Source organism: Lepus europaeus, chromosome 4 (genome assembly GCF_033115175.1).
Source record: "Lepus europaeus isolate LE1 chromosome 4, mLepTim1.pri, whole genome shotgun sequence".
Lineage (NCBI taxonomy): Eukaryota > Metazoa > Chordata > Mammalia > Lagomorpha > Leporidae > Lepus > Lepus europaeus.
The window spans coordinates 161,034,923-161,055,238 of record NC_084830.1 but is presented as its reverse complement, the minus strand read 5'-3'; the positions used below and the strand labels follow the sequence as shown (position 1 = coordinate 161,055,238).

Below are 20,316 nucleotides of genomic sequence, written 5' to 3'. Positions count from 1 at the left end.
ATATGGGATACCGGCACTGTAGGTGGCAGCTTCACCTGCTGTGCCACAGCGCCAGCCCCAGAAATGTAAATAAAATATATTCCAATTAAAAATTTTATATATTCAAAGTGTGCAGTGTGAAGATTATGTACACGTAAGTGTTGGTACTCATTACAGTCATGTTACCATATCTGTCAGAGTGTGCAGTGCCATGATTATGTACACGTAAGCATTGGTACTCATTACCACAGTCATGTTACCATATCCGTCACTCCTGTGGTTACCATTTGGGGGGGAGGGGTGTTGGGCATGAGGTTCCAGTTTCACTGATTTCTGCCCTTATTTTTGGTTCTTTACTTCTTTTCATTTTTTTGTTTTTATGTAGTTTTATAAGTTGTAAGTTGTTGCTTTCAGTAGTTTTCTAATACATGGATTCACTGCTGTAAACTTCTTTCTTAACTCTGTTTTTGCTGTATCCCACAACTTTTGATAGATCATATTGTCATTTTCATTTTTTTACCCAGAAACCTTTTATTTAAGGTATACAAACTTCATGCGTTTCCTATATACAAATTTAGGAACATAGTGAGTCTTCACACTCTGCCCTTCTGCCCGCCTGCAGTGTCACCCTTCTTCCTCTTTCCTCTCCTATTCCCGTTCTTATTTTTTACAAAGATCTACTTTTTTTTTTTTAAGATTTTATTTATTTATTTGAGAGGTAGAGTTACAGAGAGAGGGAGAGACAGAGAAGTCTTCCATCTGCTGGTTCACTCCCCAAATGGCCACAATGGCTGGAGCTGCGCTGATCCGGAGCCAGGAGCCAGGAGCCAAGAGCCAGGAGCTTCTTCCAGGTCTCCCACACGGGTGCAGGGGCCCAAGGACTTGGGCCATCTTCTACTGCTTTCCCAGGCCATAGCAGAGAGCTGGATTGAAAGTGGAGCAGCCAGGACTGCAACAGGCACCCATATGGGCTGCCGGTGCTGCAGGCGGAGGATTAACCTACTGCGCCACAGTGCCGGGCCCAAAGATCTACTTTCAATTAACTTTATATTCATAAGATTAACCCTGTACTAAGTAAAGAGTTCAACAAGTACTCAGAAAAAAAAGTGTTCGTGAACAGTTGAGAAAAGAGCTGTTCAAAATCATTACATCTTAAAGTGTCAGTCTCACTTCTGTGGTTTACTTTTTACATACTCTATTAGCACAGGTCAGGGAGAACATATATTGTGCTTGTCTTTTTGGGACTGGCTTACTTCAATAAGTATAATGGTTTCCAGTTATATCCATTTTGTTGCAAATGACAGGGTATCTTTTTTTTTTTTAACCACAGTGTAGTTTTCCATGATGTACATATACCATAATTTCTTTATCCAGTCTTTGGTTGACTGATATCTTGGTTGATTCCATATCTTAGCTATTGTGAATTAAGCTGCAATAAACATGGGGGTACAGATCACTCTTTTGTATGCTGATTTCATTTCCCTTGGGTAAATTCCCAGGAGTGGGATGGCTGGGTCACATGACAGGTCTGTATGCAGATTTCTGAGGTATCTCCACACTGTCTTCCACAGTGGCTGCACCAGTTTACATTCCCACCAACAGTGCATTACTGTGCCTTTACCCCTAATCCTTGCTAGCATTTGTTGCTTGCTGATTTCTGTATGAAAGCCATTCTCACTGGGGTGAGGTGAAACCTCCTGTGGTTTGGATTTGCGTTTCCCTGATGGTTATGATCCTGAGAAAGAAGCATGCCCTTTTCTTCCTCTGGGTTGGCAGGTGCCCTGCTCCCGACAGGGCTGCAGGCTGGACTCACGGCAGGCTGTCCCCGCAGCTCTGTCACCAGTGGCTCGGGCTGCTGCGGTCCGGTCTCAGCTCACTCTTCAGCTGGTCCTGAGGCTGTCGGCTGCTGGGGTCCGTGCTGTGTCCCTGCTCGTGCTGCACTTCCACACCCTCCCTCTCTCCTCCTCCATGGCGTTTCCACTGCCGTTTTCTCCCTGACTCTTCCCTGAGGCTGCACTCTCTCCACTTTCTGTTTTTTCTAAATTATCTTCCCCTACCCTAGATCAGTAAGCTCCCTCCCTATGCCACCATCGTGGACTCTGTCCTATCATTTTCTTTCTTTTTTTTTTTGACAGAGTTAGAGAGAGAGAGACAGAGAGAAAGGTCTTCCTTCCGTTGGTTCACCCCCCAAATGGCCACTACGGCCGATCCAAAGCCAGGAGCCAGGTGCTTCTCCTGATTTCCCATGCAGGTGCAGGGCCCAAGCACCTGGGCCATCCTCCACTGCCTTCCTGGGCCACAGCAGAGAGCTGGACTGGAAGAGGAGCAACTGGGACAGAATCCGGCGCCCCAACTGGGACTAGAACCCGGTGTGCCGGCACCACAGGTGGAGGATTAGCCTAGTGAGCCGCAGCGTTGTCCTCATTTTCATTTCTTACAAAATGGCTTTAATGTTTCTTGAAGTTTGTTTGACTCATTCATGTATTTATATTTATGTTGTTTATCTCCAAATATTTTGATGTTTTCCTTTTATTGATTTCTCATTTTTTTCCATTTTCGGTATGAAAGCAGTTATTATATGATTTCTATTCTTTTAAACTTCTCAAGGTATGTCTTAATGTCCCACAGTGTGGTCTGTGTTGGTGAATGTTCGATGTGAGTTTAACGAAACTGTACATTTTGTTGTTTTTGAATGAAGTAGTCTGTAGAGGCTGATTGTATCATGTTGATTGATGGTGTGGTTAAGTTAAATTATTTCCTTAACCGACTCCTGCCTGCTGGTTCTGTCTGATTCTGATAGGGAGGCATGCAGTCTCCAACTGCGAAAATGGATTCATCTATTTCTCCTTGCAGTTTTATCAGTTTTTGCCTTATTTATTTTGATGCTGTGTTGTTAAGACTGTACATGCTAAAGATTGTTACGTCTTCTTGAATAATTGAGCCTTCAATCACTATATAATGCTCCTCTTTATCCCTGATAACTTTCCTTGTTAGGAAGTTCGTTCTGTCAGGAGTGAATATGGCTACTCGGCTTTTTTTTTTTGAAGAATGTTAGCATGGTTTGTCTTTCTCCATCCATTTACTTTGAATCTGTATGTCTTTATACTTAAAGTGGGTTTGCTATAGACAACTTATCATTGGATTATTTTTAATCCACTCTGGCAATTTCTGTCTTGATCAGTGTATTTAGGCAATACCATTCAAAGTGATTTTATTATACATATAGATATAGAAGCATACATATCTATATCTACATGTAGACATGCTGATAGTTGGATTGATCTATATCAAGTTTCTCTTTTCTATTTAGTTATTACCCTTGGTCTCTGTTTCTCTTTTTGTCTTCTGTATTTCTTTTCTGACTTGTGATTTTTAGTGGACATTTTATATATTTTTGTTTGTTTGTTTGTTTTGACATTTTATATTTTATATTTTCTTTACTTAGCAAGTCTATTGTACTTCTTTTTGAACTATTTTTTAGTCGTTGTCCTAGAGTTTACAATATACATTTACAACTGACTCAAGTCCACTTCCAGAGGAAACTGTACTACTACATGGGTAGTGTGAATGCCTTATAACAACAAAATAATTTTAATTTCTTCCTCGTGTTCCTTGCATTGTGGCTGTCATTCGCTGAACTTATACATACATGAGAATATGCAGACACACACAAATACATATGTATAAGCATTTATATACATATATATGCTTTATAAATCAGATATACATACAAGGGTACTTCAAAAAGTTTGTGTAAAATGGAAGTAAAAGATAAATTTATTTTGGTGCAAATTTTGTTTTGAAATCTATGCATATGAAAGATTTTCCAAAAACACAATACAAAAGCATATTATGAAAAAGATTGTGCATGGATTTCAATATTTTTGCAGAAAAATGCACAACTTTTAATTCCATTTTTACAAATTTTTGGAATACTCATGTTTACTTATCTATACATGAGCCTATGTAATTGAATACATTTTTGCTACTCTTATGGCGAAGAAGCTGATAACTGTTACTGCAATTAAGAATAAGGAAGTAAGTTTCATTTAACTTTCATTTATTCCTTCCTGATGCTTGGTCTTTCTTTATGTAGTTCCAAATTCTGACATATAATTTTTCTCATCTCTAAAGAACTTTTAAAAACGTTGTTGGGAGACAATTCCACTAGCCTAAAGTTCTTCCGATTTTTATTTTCCTGAGGAAATCACTTCTTTTGAAGGGCAGTTTTTCAGGGTGCAGAATTCCAGATGGTGGTTTTCTCTGAGTATTTCACTCTATTTATTTATATTTGTCTACTTGCTTACTTACCTGTGTTAGTAAGTAATACTAATTACTTACCCATGCCTGGTCCACTCCTCAGGTCCCTGTGACAGCTGGGCCTGGAACTCGTTCTGTGTCTCCCAGGTGAGTGGCAGAAGGTAGCTGCTTTATTCAGCACTGCCCCCGGGTCTGCGTCAGCAGGAGCCGGAGCTGGGAACTGAACCCAGGCACTGCATTGTGGGATGCAGGGCATCCTACTTCTCAGTCCAGATTCCTGTGCCTCCATACTTTTCTTGCTCATTGCTTCTGATTAGAATTCAAATGTAAGTCTTTGCTCCTCTGTGGGTAAGATTTTTTTTTCTTCTTGCTTCTTTAGTAGTTTATCTTTGATTTTTTTATATGGTATCTTTTGCTTTTTTAAATTTTTATTTCATTTTTGCATTTATCCTCTTTGTTATCTGAGCTTCCTGGGTTCCTGGCTTTGTATCCAATTTTAATTTGAAGAACCTGTCAGGTATTATTAATTAAAATATTTTTCTTCTCCTTCTAGAATTCCCAGTCCATGAGTTCACTGCTTTTGTATACCCCGCAGTCTCGAGTGTTCCCTTTTGTGTTTTCGGATTTTGGTTTTCTGCGTCCCGTGTTGCACTTTCTGCTGAGCTGTTCTGCAGCATTGTCCACTCTACTGAAGGCAGCCCAGGGGGCCTCGTGGTGTCAGTTACGTATTCGGACCTTCGGCATGCGTTTCAGTTCTTTCTCAGAACTTGCGTCTCTCTGCTTGCACTTGCCGTGTGTTCTTGCCTGCTGTCTTCCTCGTGTTGGAGCTTCAGCACATCGTCCGTAGCTGTTTACATTCCCGGGATCATCACGCTGGCACCCCTGCCAGATCTGAGCCTGCGTCTGAGGCTTCTCCTTCTGGATAGTTGGACGTACTGTTTGGGGTAGAAAACCAAACCCAACACACTACAAACAAAAAACTTGCTATAAGTAGGTCTTTCAAAATGCGTTGGTAAGGATTGGCAGGGAGTGTTCTTTTTTCTTACGGTTAGATATCAATCTGTAGCAAGCTTGTGCCTCTCGACTGTCCACGTCACAGGTCCTCTTGTTTTTTTAAAATCTGACCTAACTTTGACGGGACAGGTGGTTAGGGTAGGCCAGGAATCGGTATTTCCTTTCTTTCACCTGAAAGGCTGACTCCAGCTGCAGGTAGGGTATTTCCCTCCCTGCCGTCCTTTAGGCTGATAGAACCCCAGCAGGTTAGGCTCTTTTTAAAATAGTTGCTCCTGTGCGTCGATTGTATTACGGAGAACGGTATATTTCCAAATTGTTCATTTCCCCTTTCCTCTGTCAGAAGCAATGAGTGGATTTTTGTCCAGCTGCTGCTGGGACAGCCAGGTCGAGCTTCTGAAGGTCAAAGTCAGTAGGAATGCAGAGCCCCTGTGTGTGCATCCCGCTGGAGTTTCAGTGCCTAGAGTGAACGCCCCGGGACAGCAGCAAATGACCAGTCGCTGTTGGAGTTTTGCTAACGTAGCGCTGCTGCTGCTGCCTACCGAGGTTTATGTGCCAGGAAGTTGTGATTCTCTGTGCGCATCGGCTCATTGCTCCAGCACTGGGGCAGTGGTGTGTCATGTACCCACTTTTATGGATCCACGGAGAGTTGTTGATTTTTTTCGGTTAGCTGACATTTTACTTGCTATTAGGATGGACTGGCTTTTTATAAGCTGGATCAGAGATAAGCAGTCCCAGGAAATTGATTTTATTTAAAGATTTATTTATCTACCTATTTGAAAGGCAGAGAGAGCAGAGGGAGAGAGAAATCCAATGGTTCACTCCTCAAAGAGCTTCAGTGGCCTGGGCTGGGCCATGCTGAAGCTAGGAGCCAGCAGCTTCCTCTGGGTCATCCCCTTGAGTGCAGGGGCCCAAGCATTTGGGCCGTATTCTGCTGTGTCCCTAAGCACATTAGCAGGGAGCTGGGTCACAAGCATAGCATCCAGGTCTCGAACCAGCCCCAATATGGGATACCAGCGTCATAGGTGGCGGCTTAACTCTCTGTGTTCTGAGGTTGGCCCCTCTTGACAAGTATTTTAATGTTGTAAACAGACACTGACGATGCTGCAGCATGAAATGAAGAGAATAAGAAGTCGTGATTGGGTTTCAAGTCTGGGTAACAAAAGCCAGGAAGGTTTTTGAATTCCCCAAAGTTATACAGCCTGGAAATGGCAGAGGTGGACACCAGAACATAAATATTTAAACCCTGATCCAATTATCTTTCCACTGCACTGAATTGACTTTTCTGAGAGGTAATGGAATGATTTATTTGGAGAAATGCTACAGTAGGCTTCAATCCCTGTTCTAGTCCCATTTTCATTCAGGTGTTTTCTCCTCCAGCCATCTCTCTACCTTCTTGAGTAGTTTTCCTCTAATTCTGGTTTCCGATGGTGCTGAGTAATTAGAGGAAAACCTGCTGTCGAGGAGGAGACACCTAATAGAAATCCTTTTTCTCTACGTGATAGAAGAGGAACTGAAGAGCAAATTGTCTTCCCGTTTATTCTTTTGAATCTGTAGAATTGTTAAAAATCAATAATAATATGCAAATACGAATCATGCAGCGAAACCACTTAAGCTTAAGCGTAATAAGATTTCAACATCATGATTAAGTTGCAAAGGTTAGCCTTGTTGCACCCATTTTAATGTTAATATTTGATCTTAGTTACAATGGATGTCTGCACGTAAGCCTTTTGTTTACTGTGGAGGTCATGTCATGGGGTATTAAAAAAGACATTCACTGAGGACTTGATTTTTCTGATGAGCTCCCTAGTTCCCTTAGCAATTTTAGACAACACATGCTGTTTTACTGGAAGAGTAACTACAGGATACTGTCTGATCACTCTCTACCTCCCATGGTAAACCTTCTGTTGTTCTGTGAATTTGGTAGTTAAAGGTGCATGATGAACTTGCCACCTCCGATAGACGCTGCTAAATCAGACAGTGATAAAATGGCTGCCAGGCTCCAGCAGCTCTTCTTTCTGTTCCATTGAGCACAGATTTCTGAGATGGTCGTGACATCTGGTTGGAACAAAAGCTTCTTACTCTGAACGCTCTCCAGCATCAAGGAGGAGAACATCTCGTAAGTGAAAACATTCTGCAAACAAATGAAGCAAGCAGAGTTTTTCACAGAAATGTATTTACTTTTTAACCATCATATGATTTCCCTAGCAATATAGCAAAATTCCCTGCAGTCCTTCCCCATTTAATTGTTGAAGCAGAAAAGTACATTAAATCTTAATTAGCTGTGCTACCTGTAATAGCATCTGGTGGTACTGCATTTTTGTTGGCAAATGAAATCAGTGCAGTAATCACTCTTACCTTGAGGAGCAGATTCCAGAATCCTGTTTCATTTGGGAACTTCTCTAGTCTTCCTTTCACATTTAGGCTTTGTTGGAAACTGTCTCATCTACTTATGGAAGTGTATATGTTTATAAACATATACGCAGATATAAATGTGTGCATATACGATATATGTTTATACACAGAGACACACATGTGTGTTTGTATGGTTATGCATTCTTACTGCTGGGGATACGTTCTGAGAAATGCTTCCTTGGCTACCTTCATTGCTGGGCAAACGTCATAGAGTGTAGTTACACAAACCCAGATGGTATAGCCAAATCTAGGCTACATGATATGGCCTGTTGTTCCTTGGCCACAAATATGTACAACATGCTACTTCACTGAACACTGTATGTACTTGTAACATAATAGTATGTTTTTCTGTATATGTGAACATATCAAAACACAGATAAAAATCGTACACCTGTATAGCACACTTACCCTGAGTAGAGCTTACAGGACTGGTGAGCCAGTGAATGAATGGTGAGTGGATGTGAAGGCGTAGAATATGGCTTTACATTACTGTAGACTTTAGAAACTCTGTACACTTGAGATAGACAAATTATAGAACAATATTTCCCTCTAAATAAATTAACCTTAGCTTATTGTGATTTTTTATTTTATAAACTGTAAAAGTTTTTGCTTTTTGACTTATTTTTTAGTAATTTTTAATTTATATAAGATGAACAGATTTTATGTATTTCATATATATAGGTTTAGGAGCATAGTGACGCTTCCCACACTACCCTTCCTCCTGATTCCTTTGTTACTCTTCTGATTTTACAGTGATGTACTTCCAGTTTATTTTATAATCATGAGCTTAACCATCCACTAAAAGCATTCATCAAACAGCAAGAAGAGAAAAAAAAAAAAAACCTGTTCCTCAATAGTAGACTGGAGCTGTAAACAATAATCAAACCTTGAAATGTCATTTCCATTCATGTACTACATTTTTTGGTACTTTATTTGTTACCACAGAGCAGGGAAAACATATGATATTTGTCTTTTTGGAACTAGATTATTTCACTAAGTATGATGATTTCCAGTTGAATCCATTTTGTTGCAAAAGACAGGATTTCATTCTTTATTATGGCTGAGTAGTATTCCACAGTGTATATACACCACATTTTCTTTATCCAGTCATCGATTGATGGACATCTGGGTTGATTGCATATCTTAGCTATAATGAATTGAGCTGCAGTAAACATGGAGGTACAGATAAGTCTTTCATATGCTGATTTAATTTCATTTGGGTAAATTCCCAGGAGTGAGATAGCTGGGTTATAGGATAGATCGGTCTTCCACAATGGCTGTACATGTTTGCATTCCCACCAACAACCTTTTCCCCCACATCCCCACCAGCATTTCTTGTTCGTTGATTTCTGTATGGTATCTATTCTGATTGGGGTGAGCTGAAACCTCATTGTGGTTTTGTTTTGCATTTCCCTGATGGCTAGTGATCCTGAGCATTTTTTCCTATGTCTGTTGGCCATTTGGATTTTCTCTTTTGAAAAAAATGCCTGTTCAAGTCCTTTGCCCATTTCATGACTGGATTGTTTGTTTTGAGTTTCTTGAGCTCCTTATAGACTCTTGATATCAATCCTTGATCAGTTGCATAGTTTGCAAATATTTTTCCCATTCTGTCAGTTGCCTCTTCACTTGGTTGAGTGTTTCCTTTTTAGTGCAGAAGCTTCTTAATTCGATGTAACCCCATTTGTCTGTTTTTGCTTTGATTGCTGTGTTTCTGGGTCTTTTCCAAGAACTCTTTGCCTGTGCCAATATATTGCAGAGTTTCTCCAATGTTCTCCTCTAGTAATTTGATGGTATCATGTTGTAGATTTAGATCCTTGATCCATTTTGAGTTGGTTTTTGTATAAGGTGTAAGGTGGGCGGCTTATTTGATACTATTGCATGCAGAGATCCCATTATCCCAGAACCATTTGTTGAAGAGACTGTCCTCTCTCAAGGGATTGATTTTAGTTTCTTTGTCAAAGATTAGTTGCTTGTAGATGTGTTAATTAAATTCTGGAGTTTGTAGATGTGTAAATTAATTTCTGTTCTGTTCCACTGGCCTGCATATCTGTCTTTGCACCAACACCAGGCAGCTTTATTGTAACTGCCCTGTAGTATGTGCTTCAAATCTGGTATTGTGATGCCTCTGGCTTTGTTTTTATTTTTTAAGATTGCTTTAGCTCTTCAGTTTCTCTTGTGTTTCTGTATGAGTTTTAGCATAGTTGTTTTTTTCTATATCTGAGAAGAATAAGAATGTCTTTGGTATTTTGTTTGGGATCCGTTGAATGTGCAAATTGCTGTGGGTAGTTATGGACATTTTGGTGATACTAATTCTTCCAATCCATGAACATGGAAGATTTTTCCATATTTTGGTGACTACTTCTGTTTCTTTAGTGTTTAGTAATTTTCACTGGAGAGCTCTTTCACCTCCTTGGTTAAATTTATTCCAAGGTATTTAACTTTTGTTTAAGCTGTTGCGAATGGGACTAATGTTAAAAGTTCTGTCTCAGTGGTGGCATTGTCTGTGTATACAAAGGCTGTTGATTGTTGTTGAAATAAATCCTGCAGCATTACCAGACTCTCCTATCCATTCGAATAGTCTCCAAAGCCGTGTCTCCTCCAGCCCCTGGCTGCGGGAGTGCTGGGTCGGCTCGTTTGCTGCACGCACTTCCACGCCGCTCCGCAGGGCCCTCCTTTGTAGAAGTTCCACGGCAGTGCCCGCCGTCTCCTGGGGATGCACTTCCTCCGGGTTCCTTCTGGTATCTCACCCTGGTCAGATAGGCACCTCTTTCCCTCTGCAGCAGCCTTGGACTCCCTCTCTTGTAACAAAACTTAGCTGAAAACACAAGCACATTGCAAAGCAGTTCTATCCCTATATTGTAAGCACTTTTTGCCTTCGAAAAATTTTAACTTTTTTCATTTTTTAAAAACATCTTCATTAAGAACTAAGACACGTAGATGTTAGCCCGGCCTGCAGGCCATCAGGTCATCAGCGGTGTCTCCCACCTCTGCATCTGTCCCCGGTGGGCCTCCGCGCGGTCGGGGCGTGGAGCCGCGTCCTGTCCCGTGGGCCTCCGCGCGGTCGGGGCGTGGAGCCGCGTCCTGTCCCGTGGGCCTCCGCGCGGTCGGGGCGTGGAGCCGCGTCCTGTCCCGTGGGCCTCCGCGCGGTCGGGGCGTGGAGCCGCGTCCTCTCCCGTGGGCCTCTGCGCGGTCGGGGCATGAAGCCGCGTCCTCTCCCGTGCCAGGCTCTTCTGAACACCTCCCTGCGGCTGCGCTTGAGGCGGTCCCTCTGCAGGAGTGTGTCCTGGTTAGTGCTCGCTTTGCCGCCTTCGTGCCTGGGGGTTTGCTCGTGAGCTCAGGTGCACCAGGAGCGCTGCTCTCTGTTAGTGGAAAGCTTTCTGTTAGCTAGGGCCTCGTCTGCGCACTTTCTGAGGAGCTCTGCGGTCTGGGAAAGCCTCTGCTACATGTGGATTTTCGCGCAGCTTCTTTCTCTGGTGCCCCCTTTTCAGGCGATAGGAATTTGTCAGCTGCCTTGTATAATGTTGTGGGGTCACTGTCCTGTATGTGTCCGTCACTGAGTAAAACATTTGTCATTTGGCACTAAGTGGTATTCTATTTGATACCTTTGAAAAATGTAAAATAATGAAAAAGTGAGGTTGATTTCAGCACATTGCATTATCAGAGAGGAGAAGAATCTACAGTTTTCCTCTGTTGTGCGCCCACTTCAGCACTGCTTCCCATTCTTCTGTGTGGCTGCTTTTCCATGAGTACCTGCTGTGGGCTGTCCAGGGTGCAGATGTCCAGGAATGAGAGTCTCCGGTAGCCCCTGCTGTTGGGGAGTTAAGGTTTGGGAGAGGTGGCCGATGAGAAAGCCGGCTCCTGAGTTCACTGACAGGGCTGTATCTGGCCTGTGTTACTCACCAGTTGTGCAGATCAGTTCATCACTTGTTTCACTTTCTTCCTTGTGAAAATGCCTACCTAACATTGCATTAAATGGGATAATGCGTGAATTAAATGATGCAATACACGTACAACATTTAACACTGATGTTAGGAAGAGGAATGCACTGGCTACTAGCCCTAGCCATGTTGCAAAGGGATTTGACCAACTCTGTTCACTTACAGATGTTTCATTTTCAGAACTCTTTTCCAGTCCTATTTACCTCTGTTCATCTTTTCTATTTTCTTTCAAACCTCCTGAAATTCTGTTACTTCTTGGAAGCTTCCTGGTCTCCCAGAGTAGGTGCCAGGGACCCAAGTACTGTGCTCTCACCTGCTGCTTCCCAGGGTTGTGTTTAAGTAGGAACTGGATTCAGGAGTGAGCTGCGACTGCACCCAGGCACTCTAGGCACTCCAGTACGGGTGAGGAGGTCTGGACAAAAGCTTAGCCCCTTGGAAAGCCTGCCCCTTGCATGGAAATTTTAATTTTGTTTTCCTCTTACCTTTGCAAAAAGAATGGATTAAATATAATGCTTTCTGGCCAGTACCGCAGCTCACTAGGCTAATCCTCCGCCTGCAGCGCTGGCACGCCGGGTTCTAGTCCCGGTCGGGGCGCCGGTTCTGTCCCGGTCGCTCCTCTTCCAGTCCAGCTCTCTGCTGTGGCCCAGGAAGGCAGTGGAGGATGGCCCAAGTGCTTGGGTCCTTGCACCCGCATGGGAGACCAGGAGAAGCACCTGGCTCCTGGCTTCGGATCGGTGAAGTTCCGGCCATAGTGGCCATTTGGGGGGTGAACCTACAGAAGGAAGACCTTTCTTTCTGTCTGTCTCTCTCTAACTCTACCTTTCAAAAATAAATAAATAAATAAATAAATAACGCTTTCTGATTAAGTACATTTCTAGCCTTTGGAAACCCAGCACTTAATGTTTTCATTATTTTATAAGAGAAAAAGTTATCTTAATTGACCACTGATGATATAAATTGCCAGTCCGTGCATCAGACCTGTCAGTTAAGATAGAGTTCAAAATAGTACTTCTGGGCAGGCAGACAGAGAAGCTGTAGAATACCCCATGTGATTTTTAGTTCTAAAGATACACTTTGTCATTCTTATTTTATGAAGAAAAGGAGTAGGAGAATAAAAAAAAATTGTCTGTTCATATGGCTAGAATGTAGTAGTGTTACTGAATTGAAACCTGTGTTATCTGCCTCCTGGTTGTCTTAAATTATAATTAAAACTAAGAAAGTAGGTCAACATTAAAAATCCAATTGTACTTGGTTGCACGGAGTGAAATGTTACCTGGAGCCCTAGTACGCTTGTAGAAACATTTTAAAGTAACTTCCTTAAGGCATCTCTTAAAGAATGTGTTCATATGTCCTTAAATATATGTCCTTTGAATATATCTCTTCAGCAGTCATCCTTGAGATATTGTTAGCTACTCATCACAGAATTGGTGACATATTAATTAGCAAAACAACTTTTTATACTGTTATCTACTTAGTTAAACTGAAGTCCTTGATGCTGTTAAATTTATGTGCATATAATACATATACACACAAACACAGGTTTTCAGACATGCTTACATGTGTATTAATCTTTTTCTAGGAAGTTTACTAGTTATTCAAAGTTATTGACTGATTATATGGATAATGACAGAAAAAAGATTTGTACTGCAACCAAGGTATTGTTATAGAAAATGTGCTCAATTGTTTGACAACTGTCTAATCTGTTGATGGATACTAGGTCATACTACAGACTTATTAGATACTGTTACTCACTCAGTGTTTATGAATGTTCCCCAAGAGCAGAGAGCTATACCCGCCTCAGTGCATTGGCACCTCTGTTTGGTGTGTGTCTTCTCGTTTTTACCATATCTGGATGCTGCCTCTGGGCCTCTCTGACCACCACCACCGTACTCCAGAACTTGACTTCACCTGCCAGAGATACCTACTCTGTGCGTTTTATCTACACTAGAATCCTGTTTCCTGCTGTTACATTTTCTAACCTTATTCCACTTTTTTCTTTTTAATTTATTAATTATTTTCATTTTACTTAAAAGGTATATACACAGGGAGAGGGAGAGAGAGCATGCCTGACAAACTGAGGCAGACAGAGAAAGGTCTTCTGTCTGCTTGTTGACCCTCTAAGTGCCCACACAGCTGGAGTTGGCTAGGCCAAACCTAGAAGCTGGGACGGAGTCTGGGTGACCCAAGTGGGTGATAGGGGCTCGAGTCCCCGAGTCACCATTTCCTGCCTCCAAGGGTGCACCTTAGCAAGAAGCTGGCATTGGAAGTGGAAACTGGACTGACCCGGACTTTCTGATATGGGATATGGACATCTCAAACGCTGTCTTCATTGCTGTGTTTTAAAAACACTTTCTCTTTTTTATGTCTATTTGTTGACTCATCTATTATCTATGTTTTATTATTTGTCTCTTTGTTAAAATGTAAGCTTTATAAGGTGGAGATTTTGTCTTTCTTACTAAATCTTATGATCTCCAAATGTGTCATACATGACACATCTTAGGCACTCAATGAAGTGGATTTAGGAAGGAATGAGAGCTGTAGACTTGGTGCTTCCTGTCTTTCAGTGTGTCGGCCATCATAGCTTAATATTTTTTTTTAGCATGTTTTTAAATATTTGATAATGATTGCAAAAACTGGGCAAAAACTGGAAAACTGTTTGTCAGTATCTGCTCAGACTGACCATAAATGTACTGCACAGTCAAGAAAATCCACATCTGGGTATGCAGCCAATCATTATGCATAAGTTCAGTAGCAAACATGAACAGGAATGTGTATAGCAGTACTCTTCATGAGATTCTCAACATAGGAAGTTCTCAAGTGCCCATCGTGCAGAATTACATGATGGTGATGCAATGAAATACCGTAATCAATGAGAAGAGAAGAACCATAGGTTCATTAAACAACCTGTTGAGTAGAAGAAGCCAGAAATAAGAGAACACAAGCTGTATGTATGACTTTATCTCTACTTGCATTACTGATGATACGTTTTGCTTAGTGCTGACACTATATTGTGATAATATACACATGTTTTAATGGCCATTTTAAACTTATTATGAGTCAAAAAAGTTAAAAATTTAAACTTTAAGTGTAAATATAATTTGTCTGCTGAAATGTACTTAATCATCTTCATCCTAAAATTATCTAGTTTTAGGGGTTTTGTTCATCAAAAAGAAAATAACTAAATTTTGTACTACGGAAACATCTGGTGCTTATGTTAAGGGGATCACTTAAAGTATTGGGACTTACAGCTTCCCCTTTCCATGTATACCTCTGTGAAATTAATAATTCCAGGCTGTATTCGCTCAGAGCCCTTCAGTTAATGTCACTCGTGTTTCTTACCCAGATAGGAACTTGTTACAGCATCATTAAGTTAGTGTTTTTAGGACAGGTAGCATTGTACTGTAGTATCTTTAAGCACAGAATATGTCAGCCTTTAAAAGTCTTCTGGTGTCCCCTTCCAGTGCTATTTAGAGAGAGATACATATAGAGATAGAGATATCTATATATCTCTATATATAGATATCTATATATCTATATATAGAGATATATATATCTATATATCTATATATATCTAGAGAGAGAGAGAGATTTTGCCAGGCAGAGTTAGACAGTGAGATAGAGAGAGAGAGAGAGACAGAGAGAGTTATAGACAGTGAGAGAGAGAGACAGAGAGAAAGATCTTCCTTCTGTTGGTTCACTCCCCTAATGGCTGCTACGGCCGGCGCTGTGCCCATCTAAAACCAGGAGCTGGTTACTTCCTCCTGGTCTCCCACGCGGGTGCAGGCACCCAAGCACTTGGGCCATCCTCCACTGCCTTCCCGGGCCATAGCAGAGAGCTGGACTGGAAGAGGAGCAACCGGGACTGGTACCCGGCACCCCAACCGGGACTAGAACCCAGGTTGCTGGCGCCGCAGGCGGAGAATAAGCCAAGTGAGCCACGGCGCTGGCTATTCAGAGATGTTTTGAGACATACCACATACATTTGAACTTCATGGAAAATGGAATTGGGAGGTAAAAATTAAAAACATAAACTTTATTTTTCCACGTTAGCTCCATCCAGTTGAAGACCCTTTTATTAATGACAGTACAAGACATTTAGTCCATACCTGTGAAACTCAGCGCAGTCTTTTTGTGTTACTAACTGAAGAAAAATGGGTGCCTGTAAAGATTTTTTAAGGTTAGGAAACTGAAAGAAGTCAGAAGCCACGTCAAGACCCTGCGCTGGATGTCTAGTCATTGCCTTTTGAAGCTCTCACGAAATTGCTTCTTGTTTGATGACAGAAATGAGCAGGGCACTGCCGTGGTGGGGCACCGCTGGTGTTCTGCTGCAGCTCTCCCTTTCTCTAGGGTCTCCTAAGAAGGCGGACGCGCCCCTCTTTGCCATTTAGAGTAGCAAGTTCAGTGGCTTGAACTTCCCAAGAAGCTCTTGCTGGGGCCTCTGCTCCTGTGCGTTCTGCCTCTCAGTGGCATTGCTTCGGCTGTTTTGTCTTCCGGGATACCCTGTGAAAGCCACATTCATCTCCCGTTTCACTTCTTTGAAGAGATGCTCAGGATCTTGATCCCACTTGTTTAAAATGTGCCTTGAAGGCTGTGCCCTCACCTGCAGCTATCTGGGCACAATAGTTTTGGTGCCCTGTAAGCAGAAAGTTTGCTTATCTTTAGTTTTTCCGTGAGAATTGTGTAAGCAGAACCAGTGGAGGTGTCTGGTGCTGGCTGTTGCTTCTCGTGTGACTTGCCCGTCGTCACGAGAGAGGGCACAAGCGAGCCACGGCTTCCCTCCGGACTTCCTGCGGGTGCCCTGCTGCGGGGCTTTGTCTCCAGCGTCGCCTCACCCTTCTCAGATGGTTGTCCCTTGTTAGACTGCTGGTTTCTCTGGGGCATTGGCCCCTCAGCTTTTTGTAAAGCATCAGTGAGTTCACCGTTCTTCCACCAGGCTTCACCGTAAGTTTTCTATTTGCACTTAATTTCCAATCTCAGCAGAATTCATCTTGCTCACATTTTCAGACTGATTTTTTAAAACTCTCCTTAGTGCCTTAAACTAGATCTTGTGAGGCATAAGAAGATATTATGAGTTTATTTTGGTGCAAAAAAATTGGAACTCATGCATGGTTTTTTTCATAGTACACATTTTTCTATGAACCTGTGAAGACTCTCTGTGTGTATCTTACTCATTAGTGCAATGATATGAGTTTGTGTTACGGAATTTCTAGTAATGCTCAAATTATGTTTGTAGATGAACTTTTCAAAGATACAAAGAATTTTAAATGCTTGAATTAAAAAATCAAAATAAGTGGGCCGGCGCCGCAGCTCACTAGGCTAATCCTCCGCCTTGTGGTGCCGGCACACCGGATTCTAGTCCCGGTCGGGGCACCGATCCTGTCCTAGTTGCCCCTCTTCCAGGCCAGCTCTCTGCTGTGGCCAGGGAGTGCAGTGGAGGATGGCCCAAGTCCTTGGGCCCTGCACCCCATGGGAGACCAGGAAAAGCACCTGGCTCCTGCCATCGGATCAGCGCGGTGCGCCGGCCGCAGCGCGCTACCGCGGCGGCCATTGGACGGTGAACCAACGGCAAAGGAAGACCTTTCTCTCTGTCTCTCTCTCACTGTCCACTCTGCCTGTCAAAAAAAAAAAAAAAAATCAAAATAAGTGTTTAAAAATTTTTAAATATTTAGTGTCATTTTATTTGAAAGAGACAGACAAAAGAGACAGAGGTATTCCATCTGAATGCCTGTAACTATCTACAACGGCTGGCCCTGGGCCATGCTGAAGCCAGAAGCCCATCCATGGGTGGCAGGGAGTCATCACCTGCCACCTGCCACCTGCCAGCGTGCTCATTAGCAGGAAGCTGGAATCAGAAGGAAAACAGGAACGCACACCCAGGCACTTTGGTATGGGATATGGCCATCCCAGCTAGCCTCTTAACTGCTGCTCCAAATGCCTGCCCCCAAATAAGCATGTTTATTGCACGGGTCTTTGCAAGTACAGCACACACATGCAGCAGTCAACCATTCATGAAATAAGATTGTATTATACAAAGATACTTATGATGTGAAATATACATAGAAGACAGTGAAGTGTGGTGGCTAAGAATACAGAATAGGAAAAGAGAGAACTGAATTGGATTCCAGCCCTGGACTTCTGAGCCTTGGTTTTGTTACTCTGTGTAAAATAGTGATAAAACCTACTTCTTTGTGTTGATTAGATGAGGATATTTGTAAACTAATTAGCACAGAGCAATACCATAGTCAATAAACCATCATTGCATTTTAATTCTTAGCTCTTTCCTCTGAAACATAACTTAATAGATATCATTGGGGTTTCTGTTCCAGCTCTGAAAAGTTGATTTAAGTCACAGTACAACAGAGTAATATAAATAGCACCAGAGTGAAACAGCCATCTGTAACAGAGTGTTGATGGGAAAATACAGTTGGAGTTCCAATTTAAAAAAGCCAGAAACTGTATTTGCCCCCTCCTAAAGTGCTGCCCCCTCCTAAAGTGCTAGAAATAGAAGATGTAATCTTCCCAGGCATCCTTTTATTTCAAGGGGAGTAGAACTAAGTATATTCAAGACACTGACAGTGCCCTTGGTTGTCTGGGGATGGGACTTCTGCACAGTGGGTCTTGCATGGCAGTTGAGGATTAAATATGTCATTCTGGTGACAGGAGGTGCTGCAGTGCATTGTGTATGGAGGGGTGGGTGTGGGATGGAGGGCTAGAGACTAGAAAAAAAGGACCAAGTGGTTACAAAGTGAGGCTGGACAGGTGATACATGTCTAGAACTTGATACTTAAATAAAGATGTAAACTGCAGAGTGTTCCCAGATGATACTGCTGGCATTTTGTTAAAATTAGATAATGAGTTAATCTCATTTTATGATCCAAGAATTATGTATTTTAAGAAAACTTGCAGTTTTAATGGTTTGCTTTACTATGTTAGTGGTGGATAACTTCATGCAGATGTTTGGGGCTGTCTGCAAACCTGTGCTAGAATTTTAATGGTTATAGGAATTGAGGAATGCCGTCAGTATGTCTGACAGTTGCCATTACTGCTTTGGGGATACATAACAAAGCTTCTGTTGCGTGATTTTTAGGGGTCACTATTTTCAGAGAGAGGCTTGGTGTGTGATATTCAGTATCCCTCAGTTTCCAAGATGTCTCCTGGAGGGCTGGTGTTTGCTCCTCTTCCACAGAGTGGGACCAGAGCAGCACACAGCAGCTGCCTCCGGAGCAGTGAGTCCAGTAGGACACAGACCTGGGACACAGCAGCAGCAGCAGAGACAAAGCCACCTGCCCCTGAGAACCTGGCCCAGCACCACCCTGCAGGGAGGGTGAGCAGGCAAGTGTCGGCAGAGCCTGTCTGCACGAGGCCTTATGGGAGGGACGCACTGTACCACACATCAGGAGCGTAGAAAGGAGTGCAGTGGGATCTCCCACCCCAGTCACTTGATTCAGAGAAGGACCTTGCATGATGTACCTATCGGCCCCAGATCACAGACTGCAGCTCTGTGGCGTCAGCGTGAGAAAGGAGTCACTGGTGGAATCTTCAGTGCCCTAGAGGACCGAGACTTCTGCATATCTGTGTCCCAGGGGCCCCACAGACATACACATGCAAAGACATACACCCTCATGGCTCCAACTAGACCTGGAGAGCAACAGTGAACTGAGCACTGAAGCATCCTATCAGTGGACAGGCGTGGCTTCCCCGGCCAACTCCTAACCGGGTTGCTGGCTGCTGCTGGGACCGCACACACCAAGAGCTCTTAGGGTTCCTGTGACCCCTGGCCAGGATGCCCAGCACCGCTGACCAGTGCATGCTCTCGGACAGTGCGCAGGGCTCTGTGTGTGCTCAGCCTGCTTCAACGCCATCACTGCTTTTGCAGCTCTGAGCCCACACACAAGCACTGATGTGGGTTTATGTGCCCTGTCCGTCCTGTCACCAGTACTGGTCCCACGACCCTCACATGGGTGGATCCCTAGGGGTCTGCACCCAGTGTGGTGTTGCTGCTTCAGGCTGCAGCATAAACATTGTTGAGGGCTCTGCCTGCCCCACATGTTGCACACCTGCTTCTCCTGCTGGTTCAGGCCCTGGCATGGCCAGAACCTGGAGTCTGTACCCTCTGCCCTTCCTGGCACCAGTGGGTCCTCAGGCTTTGGACCCTTTTGCTGTCATGACCTAGGTTCTGCATCCCATGCCATTCTGGTGCTGCTTGGTCCTGCAGCTCCAGGCCCTTGCATGGGCAGAGGCCAGGGGCCTATACCCCTGCTGTGGGTTCCATGGCTTTGGTTCCTTGCACAGTCAGGATCGAGGGTCCTCTGCCCCGCCCATTCTGACTGGTTGTACATCTTCTGTCTCTCACGTGGACAGTGACTGGAGTACTGTATACCAGACATTTAAGCTACTCACTGAGCTCTAGAAGTGCCCTAAACCCGCACCACTGCTACCATCCACTTCAACAAAAGAAGGTACTACAGCATCCAGCTGGAACTGCAACCAAGATCATCTAAACTGAACTGGAAGATATGATTCACAAAAATGTATGTAATCCAAAAAGCTACTCTTTAAAAAAGTGATAGAAACAACAGATCTGCCAGATACACAGAAATCAACATAGAGACACAGGAATATGAAAAAACAAGGGAATGTAATGGCCCAAAGGGAGCAGAGTAACACTTTAATAACAGACTACAAAGAAAGTGAGATTGATGAATGCCTGATA

The 20,316-nt window shown here is 43.0% G+C and overlaps 1 protein-coding gene across 2 annotated transcripts in view; it reads left to right on the top strand.

Annotated features, from left to right (window-relative positions):
- COMMD10 (COMM domain containing 10) overlaps positions 1-20,316 on the top strand; it is a 195,147-nt gene that overhangs the window by 87,529 nt on the left and 87,302 nt on the right. The gene's annotated exons all lie outside the window — the stretch shown is intronic.